Here is an 18,509-nt window from a genome sequence, read left to right as displayed (position 1 = left end):
CCGCCACCCCGGGGCCGGCCCCGCCCCCGGCTTCCGGGGAAGAGGAGCCCATCCTGGCCTGTCTCCCTGTCTCCCTCACATGGACAGTCCGGCAAAGGGTTCCAGAACCAGCTGCCTCAAGCACAGACACCTCGAGAGCTTCATTTCCAAGTCTGGTCCTCTCTGATCAAACTGTCCCGAGTCCCAGTGACATAAAACATTCAAAACAGGAGCTGTCACTATACCCTCTTGAGTTAGGAGAGAAGAAAGGGAAACTTTTATTATTTTTCTCCTAAAATCTTCAAGTATCAAATAATAAAGTACCAAAAGATAGAAGAGCCATTTCTCCAAAGCGTTAGAAAAGAAGCTCTGGCCAAGTGACTGTAGGGTGTGAGCACAACCTGCCATAACGAGCATAACATCAGGGAACAAGTCCAAGGTAATGGAGAATCCATCCTTGGAGAAGGCAAGGAGTGTAAAATGAACATGGAAAATCCAGAAAATAATAGTAATAATAGCAATAATGAGAACAAATAATCCAACTCTACGCTCAATGCTCCTTGTGCTCCAGGAAAGCCTGAGCATGCAGCAAACCCCTCACAGCAGCTCCGAGCAGTCAATTCCACCTCTGCTAAGCCCGATGTGCACAATATTGTCATGACACTGCTGTGAGCCACGTCTGGCTGCACCTGACAGTCACTGACAGAGAACAAGAACAGGCCTCCTTCAAAGAGGAGAGGTATTTGAAGAAAAGTCATTTGAAGCAATTTTACGAAAAAGGATGACTGATTTGTTTTACAATTATTTTAAAAAATTATTTAAAATAATTACATTGCTCTGAGTACCAATACTGTAATTTTAACACAGATATAATCACTGTAAATGACATTAAGAGCTTGTCTACAGATAAATTGCATTGCTCTGGTTATAATGGGATTGTTGAAGCTCAGCAAATCCCCAAATCCAGGTGTGGCTGAAATCACAGAAAAGGAAGGGAAAGAAGTTGTACCAGACACCTAAACCTTTTTGGGCATACATTGACATGGCTCTTCCAGTCAAAAGAACTCATAACTAGCCAAAAGGATTGAATTTGAACGGAAGCAAGTGATACACCATCCTGAAACATGGAACTGTGATGGCAGCAATGCTGAAATATTCATACATTTAAACTTGAACACAAGTCCTGGCTACTGAAGTTCATGGTGAAATCCCCCCTTACTGAAGTGGCAACAGCGGAGTTCAGGTCAGCAACTACCTGGACCAGGTTCTGTCTCCAAAGCTGAAAACTAGAAATGAGAAGTGACCTAAATATTCAAAAATTGCTTAGTGACTGTTCGTGAGTCTATTTTTGAGTGGGTAACTGCAGACTCCTCAAAGAAACTTGATCACCAGAGATGAAGCTTTAACACGGCAGCGTCTTTTAATGGATTTCAGTTTGAGGCACATCGAAACACTAATCACTTCAGTGAAAAACTGGGTCAGAGTTAGCCCCATCTTCCCCAAAGTGCTGTAAAAGTAGATTTAAGTACATATATTTATATCTAATTTTGTATTCTGCTTAGAAGAGATGGCAAAGTATAGTGCTGAAACCCTTTTGGACGGTATTCACTGAGGGACAGCAATAAAACCAGCATCCACAAGGCCTTTTTTGCTAAGTCCTCTTTCAGCTCTGTTCTCAATAGATTAAAAAATCTGTATTTATTAGTGAGTCCAAAACCCCTCTACGATTCCTAACGCACTAGGCAGAGACAGGGATATTCTGTACCTGTTAATTAGCAGGTGCAACATGAAGTAAGCAAACGCATTGATCTGTTATTTATGTCTGCACAGACCTGTAAATAAGAAGATCTGGATAAATAAAGGTGTATTATTTTCCACCGATATTTCCAAACTGCTCATTGTATTTTACCATAAGTTCATATCTGTAGGCTTAGACTAAGGACAGTGAGTGGATGCCCCCGGGGTCAGCGCGGCTCCATGGGCAGTGCCAGCCGTGGAGCCTGGGCTGGCTGGGAGCAGGAGCTGTGCTCTCGTACTGCTTAAGCAGCAGCCTGGTAAGGTTCCATTTTCAGATGTTGTTCATCACTGATGCCTAAAGGTGACATGCTTGCTAAACAGGCCTGCTGCAAACCATACCAGATAAGACATAAAAGACATATTGGATTACCCAGTCCACATCTCCAAATGCAACAAAAATGAATGCCAAACGCTGTGGGGTTTGTCACTTGCAGCATGCAGCAGCCTTTCCATTATGCATTGCCTGATCCTCTGCCAGATTTCTTCAGGAAAACCAAGTGCTCGGACGAATGGGAAGAGCTTTTCTGGAGGTCTGTGGGAGCTGGAAGGAGGAGGCCGCTGCTCCATTCCTCACTTGCCCAAATGCCCTACCTGGCCCTTCCTTCCTTGCTTCACCCAGCTGTCAGTACAGGCAGTGAAGTTTCCTGCCCATGAAAGTCTTACACATAACAATTATATCACTGTTACTATATTTATTAACTAACCTTAATGCTATAAGTAAGCTCAGGACCCCAAAAATGGATTGCTATTTCCCAGATGATAAGAACTACTAAAATTATGAGGATTGTTGCCATTCCAGGACTGCTGCAGAAATCATTTGGTGCCAAGAAGGCATTCTGCAGTGGAGGAGGGCTGTTACAAATAATAGCTTCCTAATTCCCAGTACAAGTATATTGGTAACAGCTCCACAGACAGTTGGGCTGGGAGAACACTGAAGCAAACCCAGCTAGATGAGTTTAATTTCCTTTTGGTTTGGAATTACTCTTTACAGTGCCACTACACAAGTCCACGTGTTGGCTTTGAGCTGCCAGCTCCTCAGGGCAAGGTTTATATTAAGTACTCTTCCGCTTTTTTCTTTCTTTTTTTAAATCAGGAAACTATTTATATTCATTTCAAGCTTTGTAATCTGCTCCAGCCTAAAATAACAAACAAAAGAATACCCAAAGCTAAATGTTGACTCTACATCCCCTTTCCCAGCCTCCTATTTAATCAGCCTTGTGGCATATTGGAAAACAGAGCATTTAGTTCCACTTCATTATTATGGGGGTAAAAAAAATCTTACAGTCAGGCTTAAAGCATTCAAATACCTAAAGCCATATCCTAATCTGCACAGTACATGGGTGTAAAACAGACAGGCAATTTTTGTGTCCTTGGGGCAACACTGCTCATGGTGTCTGACAGGGGCTCTGTGTGTTTCATCAGCTCTTTCTGAGCACACTGCCAGGCGTGTCCATCAGGTAATAGGTATGTGGGAGTCAAGGGGGACAACAGAGGGACTGGAGCAAGGAAAGTTGAAATTGGAAATACACAGAGCTTCACATCAAGTATACATTGAAATTAGCATGAATCTAGCAGTGCTGTAGTGAAAGCCACCTGCAATCAAAGCAAAGAGTTTTACCCTTAATGCATCTTGCAAAATCCTCCCTGTTGCCTATTCACGGGCCTGCCAACAGCATGATTTTGGATCACTGGAGAAGAGAGGGCCAGGAGAGAGGTTCTTCTAACCTGGAGAAGACTCTCATCCTCTTGTGGCAAAAATCCCCACAGAACTCCGTGGTGTCACAGACATTTAGGAACAGGATTCCATGATCCCTGGGATGGCAGCTGACTTGATGACAGCTCAATTATAGACAGTCATTCCAATTGTCTGGTCCTTCAGCAGGTTTTCAACTGGCATCTGAGAATGTGAGGTCATTGATAAACAGGCCTCATATTACATTAATGACAAAGTGATAATATCTTTGAACTCATTTGGATTTCGTTCTTTCACATGTTGTTCTCCAACATTCCCATATAAAAATAAACACATGTAAATATGGTAAAGCCTGATGATGCTGGTAAAAAATGTCAGTAGAGATTGAAGAATTAATTAAAATGGAAAAACATTATCTGGGGAAGGCCCTACGTAGAACTTTCAGTTTTGAAATACTAAAAGCTGACCATTAATTTCTCTGTCTTTTCTCTCTGACTGGGCACTGTCTTCATCAATATGACTACATTAGTTCCTGCCCTTAGAAAGTGACATGAAAACACCCTTCTGCTGGTCCCAAATGATGGAAGTATTCTAAAAGCAATCCTGTTAGAATATAAGAAAGAGGCACAGAGTCATCATTTCTTTATATTTCACAAACATTTGAAGTCAAAACAAGATAATGAGGCATTTCTGAACCTAGCCACCAATCAAAAACTTCTTGTTTTAAGTTGTTTTTCAAAATGAATCATTTTCAGGGATTAAAATTGCTCAGCGTGTTCATTGTGCTGGCCAGAGATTACAGACATCCTTGGGTTGCTGGCGTAGCTGTGTGAGCAGGTCCCGGTGAAGGCAGAGCTGGTGCACACCGCGGGGCTCCTCTGCGGGCGGGTGACGGCGGCGAGCAGGGTCAGTCGGGAATTGCCGTGCCCGCTACTGGGCACCTCCCCTGCCACTGATAACCAAAAACCTGGTCTAATATAGCCTTTTCTCTCTCCAAGTTCCTTTTCTCTCTCAAGTTCACTTGAGAACCTCTCCCTCCTTCCCTCCTGTGCGCGGCCGAAGGGCCGGTGAGCCGAGGAGGGGGCGGACGAACAGCGGGGGCGAGCAGGGGGGTCGGGGGTCGGAGCGCTGAGGAGGCTGCGGACGCTCTGCCAACCGCAAGTTGTCCTCGCTCTGCAGCCCTGTGTGTGCAGGGCACGGAGGGCACGCTGGCTGCAGAGCAGCTACAGAAGGAGAGCCTGATTTAAAATACAGACACGTAAGCACGGCAGAAACCCCACCTCCGTGGGATGGTCTGCGAGGGATCCAACGGGCAGAAACGCCACAGACACACTCCTCCCAGCGTAATTGTGACTATCGCAGCTGTGGCGGAGAGAGAGGGAGGAGGGCGGATGATGCAAGGCTCTCGGCATCACGCTCAGTGATGGCCAGACCGCAGCCTTCCGCGGGAGGCGGCGCTGGGATCCGCCCGGCAGCCCCGCTCTGCCTGCGGCGTGCGGGACCGGCACCGCGGGGCCCTCGGAGCTGGGGCCGCAGAGCCCGCAGGGACGGGCAGCATCGGCATCTGCGGCAACCCGGGCCTCCCACCCTACCCACACAGTTTATCCAGCAGCTGTGAGATTTACTCCACCACCACCGGCTCTTAGTCACTTCTCTTCAGAGCTCATTACAAAGAGTAATTAAATGGTCGTAACGTCCCCAGCCTTAACCCTATTTAGTAGATAAAGTGGATAATTAAGCACTGTTAGCTCCGTTTTGCCATGGAAACTGGTGAGAGAGGCTAACACAAGGTCACAGGGCCACTCTGAGTCAACTCAGGATCATAGTACATCAGTTACTGTCCCCTTCATCCAAAAATGCTGGGATACTTCGTTGCCTTTAAGGAATTATGGATCAAAACCACCACTCCTGTCTCATCACTGAGAAATCTAACACAGAGAAGTATTATATAATTTAACAAATAGAGTATTTGAGAACTTGAAACGAGCACTGGTATGTTGTATTCCATCTGCCAAAGGAGATGCTACCCTCTCTTTTAAACACTCTGCTTGATGCAGCTAATTGTCACATGTGCATATCCTTGTACTCATATATAGCAAATCAGTGAGATGTGACCAATCTGATACCTGGCCAGTGAAAATGCGTCTTAAATGTCATTATTTGTAGCTGCTGAGGTAGAATCACAACCCCCTGACAGTCGTTCTGTCAGTTTGTCACGTGTGTAACTGCAGCGACAGCTCTGAGATGTTGGCCAGGCCTCTCCCCTGAGAGCACCTTCCCCGTGCTGACCGTGAGTCATGGGGCTGTCGCTGAACCACTGTATCCTCCAGGCTATAAATAGCTCCATTCCTATAAACTATTATCTCACTTCAGCCAGTCCATTTGCCTGATTCTGAAATGTTTATCTTGCCCTAACTGCCAGCCTAAAGGTGGAATGCTATTTTCAGCCTATGAGAAGCTTAAAGAGAGATAAATTTTAAAATACTCCCCTTTCCTGTATTTTTTTTTATACCCTAATACTTATGCAAGATGCTACAAAAGGAAGACCTCTATGTATTCACAACATATGAATAAAACTGACAATTTTTCTCTACTTACATGTCTCAACCTGGTTTCTAGGGAATGGAAAAGACTTCAAAAATTTTTGGCTTTGCCCCTATGGCAGACCAGTAAGGCTTGAGAAGAGACCGTGTGCACTGCCTCCAGAGAGCCACTAGTGTGGACAACGACTGTCCCAACAAACAGGATCATTTGAACAACAACCTCACTGGGCCACTCCATCTCCCAAATCCTGGTTGTCTTTCAAAGCTTTCTCAGAAAATCCATGATTATACCCACATAATCACAATAAACTTTGAATTTTATACTTCCATTTAAACCTATTGAAAATTTGTGACAGATGTAAAGAGTGGGAAAACCAGACGCATTAAATAATGTGTAGATAATGAAGAGCATCTTGCATAACCCACTGAGGTGAAAAAGCCTTTGAAGAGCAATTGCCTGTTACTGAACGTTGAATCAGTGTGAAATGCAGAATTTGAAAACTGCCCTTATATCTAAAATTCTTGATGAGATCTAAGTGGAGGGTTATTTCTTGCCAAGTAATTCAGGTATAATCAGGTGTGTTCCACCTGTGCCATGATCCCAGTACCAGACACAGGCTAACATTCCCTAACAATTCCATAAATTGGATCAGTACTCCAACGCCATTTGGAAGTTAAATGACCTGGGTAGCTCCTTTCTTGTGTGGACAGACTCAGTACTCACAGTGCAGCACAGCTCTGCTCTGAGCCATGGATATAGTGTTGGAAAAGAATAACACTGAGATACCCAAAAGATTTAGACAGCTTTAAGTCTTAAAAAACACCCCAAAACCGACCAACCAAAATGACTCAAAGCAAAGTCTCAAGAAGCCCAAGCTTTCTAGGGAAATGGAAAGCAGCTGGACCTGCCATAGGGACCGGACTGGTGGTGTGGTGATGGTCCCTCTCCCCATCGCAGAGCCCCTTTCTCGCTTGGCTCCAAACCAGTGTCATTGTTAATTGGATGCTGAGTGATGGATCTGGCCACCTGGCACTCTGTCTGGCTCCGAGCTCATGATCAACTCACTTGGCAGACTAAGTGGGGAACTGGCCACCTGGCTACTATGGGGGCTACAGACTCGGCCGAGCCGATCACTGCCCTGCTCAGACATTTCTTTGATTGTGAATACCAACAGCAACTTCTCTCTTTTGCTGTGTTCACCTCTCCCACCACAACTGGTGTGCTCACAGACAAACACCCAACTCATGACCCCCTCCTCTCTTTCCTTCCCTCTGTCTGCCACAATGGATAAACACAGAATCCTGCCTTAATTGATAAATGGGAATAAAATGAGCTACTTGCCTTCTCTCCAATTTCTTTGAATTATTCCAAGTTCCCTACCCCCACTCTATCCTGTCTTGCTTCTCGCCATCATTCTCAACACTCCAGATTAAAATGTGTATTAGCTGTTGAACTGCACAACAATTTTTTGAATGGTGCAATTTGTTGAGTATTTTTCTAATTAGTAAAAATACTGATAAATTAAGAGTAACATCAAAACAATGAACTGGACAAAAATGCTGTGAAATTAGACTCATGCCTGAAGGCAAGATTCTCCACTTGTCTTGCACCCTGTTCTATTATTAGTACTTGCAAAATCATAGTGAGAAAGGCCACAATTTTGATTTTTTTTAACATTTATTTTGCATATATGTAAATTACTCCACAAGAAGCAAGGCAGTTGAAATGAAGAGTGAAGTGCACAAAAATAAATCAGTACAGATCTAGAGTGCTGTTTGTGTCACTCTGTGAAACAACCCAAGTTCTATGAAAATTAATTTTACTACAAGATCTTAAAGGACTGACTACAAGTTCTCACATTTTCTACTCCATTTCCAACGTACCATAAGGAGGTTCCGCAGTGGTTTTAAGCTGGTCTTGTGGTACAGTAAGTAGCTAATGTCAAGCTCTTACATCCATTACAAATGATCTGAAAATAATGTATTTTTCTAATCAAACAATTGCACAGAAATGCAGTCACTGGTTGGAACTGGGCTGTATTCATTGGTGTTACTTCCTTCTTTAAACCAAAGATTCTTCTGCACCTTGAAGGACCTGCTCTGAGTGAATTCAGTGGAGGCCTTCCATAAGGTTATAGAAGGTGGAAGAAAGCATTTTAGATATTAAGGCAAGCATTAATGTCAAACTAATCAAGTTGATGTCTTCACATTATTTTAAACTTTTTTTTCAGCTGGACAACATGCTGGAGAAGATTTCAGGAAACTCTTACTGCCTTTTAGGGAGCCCTTACCAGTGTGAGCATCATCTCTGACTACCCCTGAGCAACCTTTACTGTCCTTTACCTGGTGAGCCCCTACCAATCAAATTACTGACAATCTTCACACAAATCTATGCGTGAGTCAGGAACACACACGCCAAACCACAACCACCACCAGCCACTGAAGGAACTGCCCTGCCTTCCAGAAGCCTCTTCCCACAGAGCAGCATCACTCCCCTCTGCAGCCACCACTTCAGCTGTCTCTCAGGTCACTCCAGTGCTCCCTTGGGACATGGGGACAAAAGACATTGCCATGCACCTGCTGACCTGCCTGTATTTCCAGCACCTTCCATGTAGTGTTGGTACCTGCTCCTGGGAACAGTGGCCCACCACTACTGGACTACAGAACCCTCACAGCTCAAGACTGACGTTAAAAAGATTCCTGCTTGCTTATCTGACCCCACTTCTCCATTCTGGCTTTACAGCCACGTTTAACTCCACTTTGCTCCCCCTTATGTCTCAGAGCTTACATAAACACTGGACTGCTAATATTAAAAAAATAAAAATTTAAGTAATTTTAGTTGATTTTCGGTTTCAGGTCTCTAAATGCTAGGCTACAAGAGGCTCCCTTGTGCTCCCTAACTCTGTATCAGAGCTTGAATTACCAAGTTATTAGGTAACAGCTCACTGGCACAGGCTCCTGCCAGCGCATTCAGCAGGCTCCACTCTCTCTGAGCTCAGTGCTTTCCATTTTTCTGACTGGTGATGCATCCCCCCAGCAAGGACTCACATTATTTTTTAATCTTCAGTGGGTAACGGGCTGCTGAACATGTACGATTGCCATTTCCAAGTGTGACATTTAGCACTGCTGGTGTTTTATTTTCCCCATCTTAGGTGTCAGTAGAACACTTGTTGCTGTTTGCTAACAGGCTTTGAAGACTTCCAGGTGGGGACAAGGCTGATGGAAATTGTGGGGCAAGGGATTTATTGCAAAACCTCAGCATCTGGCATTATCTTAGGAGAGTACATGCCCTCTCTCTGTTATAGCAGTCTCTGCTGACATTGACCCCAACTGGAGCTGAGTGCCTGCAAGCAGCTCAATTTTAGTGTCCTGTAAAACACTGTTTTTCCTTAACTGGTCTGGCAGTGCCAGAATAGCTCTGTGCACTCTATTTCACACAGTATTGTAAGTAATGGCAGATAATACTATCAAAGTCTGTTCCTGGAACATAGGGATTAACTCACCTCATTAAAACGTACACATTATGCATATCAGGACTACTTGAGGACAACTATTTTAGCCAGCCCAAAGATACTATGTTCTGTGAGAACTAGGATGATCCCTAGCTGTCCTCTACTTCCATGTATTCAGATTTTAATAATCTTTTTTTAGATGACTACATAGATATCATAGCACTGAGCACTTTTAAAAACCTAAAATAGACTACATTAGCTTAAAATTCTAGGTAGTAAAGAAACATGAGAAGAGAGAAACATAATTAACTTGGAGCATGGAAAGATTCCCTTGTGGGAAAACCACCCTGAATTAAAAAAGGTGTTTTGTACAAAATACCTAATGGTGAACACAGAACCTGGCAGGTTACACACTCTGAAGGCTGATCTCTCAGGTTGAAGGTGGAAATATTTTTGGTTTATTTTCCCCGGAGAACTTGTTCTTAGCCATTTGAAACTTACTTGATTTCTTGGTTGTTCAAATGCAATCACCACCGTTTTCAGTGTTTGGTCGTCTTCTGTCAAGAAAATGAAAATAAAAGCTGTGTTGCTAGAATTGCCTACAGGTATCTCTCTGCATTCAAAGAATGCTTCTGAAAGCTCTGCTGGCACACAGAGCCCAGCTCTGCTCACCTGAAAATAAAAGATGAAGGTCTCCTGAGGATCAGCAAATGGACAAGGTGGGAGATGGAGAATGTAGCCGTCTGTACAGGAACACCAGGCCCTCCAAAAATGAAACCATTTTTCCCAAACGAGTCCCTTTTTTTTCCTCATAACTTACTTTTTTTTTTTTTAACTCACTACAGTAACTCTTAGCTTAATTTCTTTCTGCTTCCGAAACAGAAGCTCTGTGATCAATGGGAACTGCACACACAACTGCTCCAGAACTGAGCTCCTACCCTGTTACTCACCAGCAGTGGACGTGCCTGTTCCTACAGGCTTGCAAATGACACAAAGGTCAATTTTTAAGAACTGTCTGTTGAGGTATTACGGCTGAAAATTTTACAGTCCAGACTCCCACAGTAGTTATTACTGCCTTACCATAATTCCATTGCTCTCTAACAGCCTTACCTAACTCCATTATTCTGGCACATTTTCAATCAGTTGCCCTCCCCAACACTGTCTGGTTTGGTTTTGTTTTTGTTGGGGTTTTTTAAATCATGGTTACATTGGCAACGTAAAAGAAAGGGTATTTCTTTCAGCTGTGTTATGTACCACCAGGCTGATTAATTCTAAGTCCTGAGAAAAAAGAATCCTAGGAAATATTGCTAGGGGAAAAACAACTTTGCAAACTCAAGCTCCTTATTTATGCAGTTCTCAGTTTTTACGGACAGATCAGCATCCCTGGCTGTGTTACATCCCCCTTCACGAGTCCTTAAAAGAGGCAAATTTGTTGGTGGGTAGGTTTTTGAAAAATCACAGAGTAGCTCTGCAAATACAACATATCAGAAGACTGTACAGATCAGATGTGTTAGACAAAGTTCATATCAAAAAATCTGCTTTATCAGTATATCAAAAATGTTACGAGATACTTTATATTGTCTTGTGCCGTAAGATGACAAAATTATTCTAATCCAATCTCTCCCTCTCAGACCCTGCTTAATAATGAAGAAGATGCCATAGGATAAAGCAGTGAATACAGATAACGCAATGAAGCCTGAAAATGGGGACAGAGAAAACTCTCCAGGCCAAATGGAAATCTACTGGGATTCTAAATGAAGCAAAGAGGAGTTTGTTCCTATGTTTTTAAGAATTAGTAAATCATTCTCAATTAGAAATCCTTCTCAATTCCAAATAAGGATTGTCATTATTAACACCATTTCTAACCAAAGATATCACTATGGATTAAAATGAGAACAAACTGAACCTCACAACTGTAATTTTTATAATTCAAGTCTGACATCTTGTTCCTAGTCAGAGTTGTGGATCACTCCTGGCTAAGTCAGAGGAAGTACTGGTGTGAAATAAAGGGTAAACACTGTGAAAATCATCCTGTCTTCTTCAGAGCCCACTCTGCCCCATGTCTCTCCCAGTCATAGAAAATTTATTGAACTATGAAACTATTCACTAAAACATTCTATTACATAACTGTGATCTCCTTTCAGTGCAGCTCTAACTGGCACCAGTGGAAGTCTTGCCTGCAAACTCTTATGTCACGGTTGGGTGCTGATTTTTTACCTTGAGATAAAGTTCTGCTCCCTTTTTTCATAGAGAGCTCTTAAAACCATAGAACTCTGTCTTTTATAAATTTTTTAGGTAATACACATTAATTTAATGAAATTTGTTTAGAATTTCCTGTTTGGAAGAAATACAGAAAATCCAGTGGAGAGCCAGGAACAATTGATCCTTTCTGAAGCAATTTCAATTACGTGCATTTTTTAACCTGGCCAAAAATGTCACATCCTAAAATGTATCTTTTTCTAATTATATATATAAACATAATAAGGTCACTGAGGGCACTAAATGATGCTTAGAACAAATAACAGAACTACACCCAATGTCTGAGAGAGCTTTTCAGCCAGCAGAGTGTGGAGGCACATCCATTGTTTTCTACAAACATTGCAGACCAGTTGGATGATTAATTCCATCACAGTCACCAAGAGATTTGCCACTGGTTTGGGAAAAGATTTTTTCCAATACTTGATAATATTATTTTTATGGTGACATTTACTGAAGCACAAATATAAACAGACTTCATAAACATGAATGAATAATGCTGGCATTGGAAATGTTTTAAGAAGTATTCAAGAGACATGAAATGATTTGCCCCAAAGAAGAGGAGTTCCTGAGAGGACAAAGCACAGGACATCACAGTGTACCAGTGTTAAGAATTTGTAACTTTTCCAAAAATGGACAGATATTCCTTCTTCCTTCCCTTTCCCTCCCTCTTTGGACTTACAGTTGCACCCAGAAGGGATTGACTGCAGCAGTGTTCATGTTCATATACCACTGAACGAACCCTTTCACTGCCTCTGTCCTTTACAGTTTCCAAAGCTGCACTTCCCTGGGCAGCGGCTGCAGCCCCTCGAGAGCCACAACGAGCTCTGTCCCATGCTGTGTCTGTCTTCACTGTCTGACAAAAGTTTTAAATCTCAGGTTTTTTCTTCCATTTACAATTTTCAGTACATTTACTAGAAAATACCTACTGCAACAGGTGATGTCTCTACGTTGTCCTCCTTCACAACCATTTAAGGCAATATTCATTATAGCTGTTCTCCAGAGAGAAGCCAGTGGTAAAAAGGCAAGCTAAGGTTCCTGTTTCCTGGTGCCATGTGCCATGAGGAGCAGCCCTGCAGTGTTTCATCATCAGCCAGCACCACACTGAATCACAGCATCACTAACATGTGTAATTGCTTGCAGAAAGGTTCAGTTTAAGAATGTGTCAAACATATAATTTGATCAGGGCGTGTGAGTATCCATGCATGGGCTGGTGGTGGTGCATTCTTATGGCCGTGAATCACACGGCATTTGAGCCACCTACCTCCTCCTTGTAGGGAAGCTGCAATATTCTGTCCTGTTGGAAAGAAACCTGGACTAGCTTTCTAGAAGTTGATGGGGCTCTCAGCACACATCTGTTTCAACTTCTCAGCCTTCTAGTTAGACCAGTAATATTCAAGATGTTGCTGAGAAACAAGAGTTTCCAATCTAATAGAGAATTTATATTTTCTGGTAATAACAAATATTCTAAAATGTAAAAAATAAAGCATCGGTATGGCATTTACATCTCTGAATAGTTCTATTTGTTGTAAAATGTTGCTGTTTTTAATGGGGGGATACACTGTCAGTTTATTAAAGCTGGTGCAGGTTTGTCAGCTGAACGGATTGTTCTTTAGGAAAAGAGCGTTCATTTTGCTTTAAAAGGAAGTATTTCTGTTCAGCAATATATTGTTGTTTAGAACACATGTAAGATTAAAAGCCATCTTCCCCGTAGGTACTGATCAGGCTCCCTGCATACCTCAGCCTGTAGTTGCAAATCTCCCGTGCAGCATGTGCGTAACTTCAGCAGCAAAGTCCACCACCCCGCGGGAGAAGCAGCACCTCGGGCCGGAGTCAGCTCCACCCCCGCCGCACCTGCGGAGCACGGACAGAGGCTGTGTCACCACGACATGAGTGCAGTCAGTGGCTGCACTCCTTCCTTTGGCACAGCCCCAGCTACAGTCCCTGCACGACTTTTCCCATTTCCCACATCTATAAAGCAATCACATAACGAATAACATCCTTCTCCAGTATTCATGGATTATCTAAATAAAGATAATTTATCCCATAAAGTTGTGTTTGGAATGCTGCAGCACCCATGGGGCAGAGGCCACACATCCCCGATGTTTTACAGTATCTTGAACAACAGATTTGTGCCTTAAAAGCAGAATTTAAAGAGCTTCTAGTGACTCTGCAAGAACCAAGCCATACCTATGGCTAAAATGACTCAGAGGAAAGAAGAGCAAACTAGAAGCAAATTCTAGATTTCTGTGCGTTATATAGAAACAATAAAATTATAAAGCACAAAGAATAACACAAGAACATCTTTTAACATTAGGCTGAGTGCAATAAAAACACCCCTTGATGATGATTATAGAAAAATCTACATATAATCTCTAAACCCTATGATGATTCTATAAAATGCAAGCAATGTCACTTAGCATTGCTGGCAGTGCTTTAATACTGCAACTGAAAAGGAGTATAGTGAAAGGAATTTAGAAGGCGGGTGGATAGTGTCAGCAGTAACAACATACACATCACTATAATTAGCAATGGAATTTGAAGAACTAAAAAAGCAACACATTTGCTTTGTTTTTAACTGTGCTTTTGACTCAGCAGCACTGTCCATGATACACAGGGCAGAAAAGTTCATCTCATGCCTTTTAAAATACAAACCCATTAGAAGGAGAAATGCTGTGACCAGGGGTAAACACTTCAATGCAAAAAGGGTCCTGGAAGCCCCTCCAGAAGGCAGTTTAATCCAAATCTGGGATAATTGTGGATTAAGAATACACTGATGTTAGTTTGTGCTCCCCTCTTTCAATACTCCTGCCTCATGCTTGTTTGCTTTGGCCTATTTTCCCCAGCTTTTAGGTTATATCTGCTTGTTTTACTTCGATACAAATTTGGAAAGCAACCTGGTATCACTGCTTCTATCGAACAATGGTGGTTCCTTTTGTTTCACCCGAAGTGTGACTCTTACAGGTTACAAGTTTGAGTGGACAAGGGATGCTGAGTACAACAAGGCTTGCGCTGGAGTCCATCAAACTGCTGAACTGCAGCTCAGCTGCAGCTGTGCAGCACATCTGGGAGAGCCAGGAGAAACGCATCCGATCCCAAATACCTGCACGGACCTTTGCAGCAGTGCTCTATGCATATCAGGTACTTATGCGCAAATTATCCTGGTTAGCTACAGGAGCCTAAAATGACCTAATCTGCATGTTCAGCTGCAGCATTAGCATGAGAACTGTGTGCAGCTTTTGCAGGCAAAAGTGAATGCTCCAATTAGATATAAAGGTGGATGCTTTATTATCTCTGCACTACTTTACCATCCTTTTAACTGAAATGTGCATGTTACTGGCCCTCACTGTAAGCCCATAAAAGCATTTTGAAGATATAAGGAGTAATTTCCTGAAGCTATTGAATAAAAGTTTTTAAGTAAGGATATTTATCCTTGAATAATATAATCCTCATAAATTTTAAAATTTTGGGAACAGAAAACATCTTATTGTTTGGCAATAAATACCTGCAATTGATACTCCTATGTTAAAAACTTTAACAAGGTTATTATAGGCAACACTTGTTTTTACGGTCTCACAGAAAAAGGTTATTTTTAACATCCCACTCACTGTATGGGGACGGAGAAGGTGAACATGAGGCTGAGCAGACACCAATTACAACCTCACAAAAACACGGAGGAACCAGCAGATAACCTGGGAACACCAAGGGACCAGGCCCACAGCTGCCAGGGAACGCTGCACCTCCAGAGTGAGCAGTCAGGTTTGGATAAGGGCCTGTCAGGGGACACCAGTGGAAACAGAACTGATAAGTGGCTGAAATGCCTCTTGTACCTGGACTTTCATCCTTTGGCTCTAGGAAAAGCAGTCGCTGAACTAACACGTGAGTTTAAAGAAGGAACCATGTGAAAGCAATGTCCATCGGAATAGTATTGGACCATCAAAGACTATTGAATCAAGATACAGAAACACATGGTCATCAACAGTAGCATAAACTCTTCATAAGCTCTATGCGATCAGCAGTCCAGGTGAGATGCAGAATGGAATAAAAACAGGCATGGCGACTTTTAGCAGTAAAACAGGAACACTTGCTGAAAATTCAGTTTTCATTTCCTTTATACTAAATTAGAAAAGGGGCTCACTTCAGTGAAAAATTTTACTGCGACAGAGGAAGACTTTGCACAGGGCCAAGGTTCCCAACGCAGATACTTCAGAGACACGATTTGATTATCTTCTTTTTAATGCTATTGAGAATGTCACGTAGAGAGGGACACACTTACAAACTGCCCTCTTCCCTATGTTTATAATGTAGAGGAAAGGCCACATGAGTACTGGGAGCGGAATTTCTAAAACTTTTGCACCTATAAAAACAATAAAGTGGAAAATTTGCAGTTCTAGAGTCTTGCTTGAATCACAGAGAAGTCACTATTCACTAGTGAACAAAAAGAAGAAAAAATGCTCATTTCTTGTGATTTATCCCAGTGACAGGGTTAATGACACAGGTAGACATGCCCATTGACTCATTAAATTGAATTGCAAGACACAGCTAGAAGTTAATTTTCCTTTGGTATGTGCTTAGGCACCTTGTAACGACAGTATTTATGTCACTGGAATTCAGTCCCGACCTAAAACTGCACTGATCTTTCAGTTCAAATCTGTGGAGGCATTTTCATGCAACTCTTTCTTTTCCAGAGCTCTGTGGCTGTAACAGCTCACATCTTTTGTAGGTCAGGCACCGCGACGGACGTGAAACATGTACATGAGCTGGTTGCAGTGGTACAGTCACTGCAGGTGCTTTGCTACACAAATATGTACACGCATAGAATATTAATAACAACTTTCATTCAGAGGCAACATATGAATTATCAATGAATCCAGTTTTCATGTTTAGCAGGAAGTGTGTGGAAAGGGTTGATGGAACGTTTGGGATCCTAATCTCAGCTGTAGTAGCCGTTGCTGTGTGTGCCACCCCAGATGGCAAAAACTCCCCTGGAGAAGCCTGGCTCACACTGCAGCAGAGCTGTGCAAGCGGCAAACAATGCCTTTAGGAATAGTCTGAAGAAAAACTGAAGTTGGGATCAGAAGGAGCTGTGTAATTTGGATCTGCCTGTCCCCACTGAGGCGCAGGGCCCGTGTTTGCTATTATCGAGGTACATGGTGGCCATCAAGGAAATGGTCAAGAAAAATGGGCTCTGAGACTCCTCATGGTTCAGCTGTGCTGGCAGCTGGGACTTCTTTTCCATTCTAGTATCAAGCAACGATATTACAAGGAAGGCCAGCTGTAAAAGGAGAATAAAATACCAGTGTCCTAAACATCTTTGGAAAATTCCTTAATCCCTGCAAACCAGATATAATTTTTTGTGTAGATGCTAATTATCACTTGAATATGCACCCAAAATACTTGAAATATTAGAATTCTGAGGCTGTCAAAGCAGTTTTGCCTGCTTTGCAAGCAGGTGGAAGTAAAGCCAGGGTAATTTGGGCAACTATTTGAAAGCCTTTCCCTAAATTCCAGTCCCCTGTGTTTCTTATGTTGTCCGTGAAATAGCCCTGACAAGTGCCTGTGTGGTGTATGGGGTTTGCACAGCCCTTTCCATTGCTGTATAAAATAAACAAGAGCAAGTGAGGGCCCAAGGCCCAGCACAGGCAACACTGACACCAGCACCCTCAGGTGCCCTGGGTACAAACACAGAGGTGCATTATGCAACTGTTACATTAGTAATCTTCACTGCTACTCGCAGGAGTAACAGATAAGGCTGTACAGCTTTTGATTACACAATTTTTAGTGTCCCTTGAAGTTTTCTCCATTTTTTTGCTGTCTAGATAATTTTCCACGTGGAATTACCTCTTCCCTCGGGTCAGCATTTCAGACAGCTGCGTGGCCCCAGTCTTGCTGCATTGCTGCCACGCTGCCTGTGCTGGAGGTGGCTGTGGTCACTGTCCCTGGGGCTGCGGGGCTCTGGGATTCCCGGCCAGCAGCAGGTTCCCTGCCTGTGGCCTCTACCAGCGCAGCTGTAGTGCTCACCACGATGGGCTGTGCAGAGCTCCTGGGCAAGCACTGCTGTCCCTGACACTGCGACCACTGGGATTCAAAACAACAAACTGGTGGGAGAACTCTGCTGACAGAGCTGCCTGGCTGTGTTGGTCAAGCAGGAGCTGAGAGAGGCAGTGCCAAGACTCTCCAGGACTCTCCTGTGCCACCTCTTGTGAGCGCATGGGTCAAAGCAGCAGTGGTCTGTGCCTCAGTTTACCACCACGAACCACCATTTTGAGATATTAAACAAAGGACATTTTGAGATTTAACTATGCAAACATTCAGTTCCCAGTGCTCCCGTCACAAGGAGGTGATGGACACGAAAGATCTGAACGTTTCTCTCAACTCTGGTGACTCCAGATCTGCGGGACAAGGTCACTCAACAAAACAAAGCTGTCCCGAGACGGGATTCCTAGGAAGGGACACTCGGAAGGCACTAGAGCGCCCGGTGCCTGTGGGAGGCCGAGATCGATGTGGGTGTATCCGCTGTGCCTCGTCTTCCCGGTGCTCGGTGGCACTCGGCATGCCCGGTGCCGGGGTGCCCAGTGTCACTGCTGCCGTGCCCGGTGTTTTCCCGGTGTGCCTGATCTTCGTGGCATGTGCCCGGGTGTGTTCCCGGGAAGCGCCCCTTATTCCGGGGGCTCCCGGTGTCCCCGCGCCGCCCCCTCAGGCGGGCAGGCGCGCAGTGCACGCCGGGAGGAGCGCGCGGCACGCCGGGACACGCACCCCGCGCCTCGGCCGCCCAAGATGGCGGAGGGC

General features: G+C 43.6%; 1 long non-coding RNA gene across 2 annotated transcripts in view; it reads right to left on the bottom strand.

Moving 5' to 3' along the window:
• LOC108445896 overlaps positions 1-18,509 on the bottom strand; it is a 34,999-nt gene that overhangs the window by 10,656 nt on the left and 5,834 nt on the right. Inside the window, exons 1-3 of one of the 2 annotated variants that reach the window (XR_001860917.1) lie at positions 17,562-18,467; positions 13,459-13,574; positions 9,966-10,021 (exon numbers count right to left, since the gene is read on the bottom strand). This is a non-coding gene — a long non-coding RNA (uncharacterized LOC108445896). Of the gene's footprint in view, positions 1-9,965; positions 10,022-13,458; positions 13,575-17,561; positions 18,468-18,509 lie in introns of those variants that run through there. The other variant, XR_001860918.1, reaches the window with a different exon arrangement.

Source organism: Corvus brachyrhynchos, unplaced genomic scaffold (genome assembly GCF_000691975.1).
Source record: "Corvus brachyrhynchos isolate BGI_N302 unplaced genomic scaffold, ASM69197v1 scaffold283, whole genome shotgun sequence".
Lineage (NCBI taxonomy): Eukaryota > Metazoa > Chordata > Aves > Passeriformes > Corvidae > Corvus > Corvus brachyrhynchos.
The sequence above is the reverse complement of the archived record's forward strand: the minus strand, read 5'-3'. Positions and strand labels throughout refer to the sequence as shown.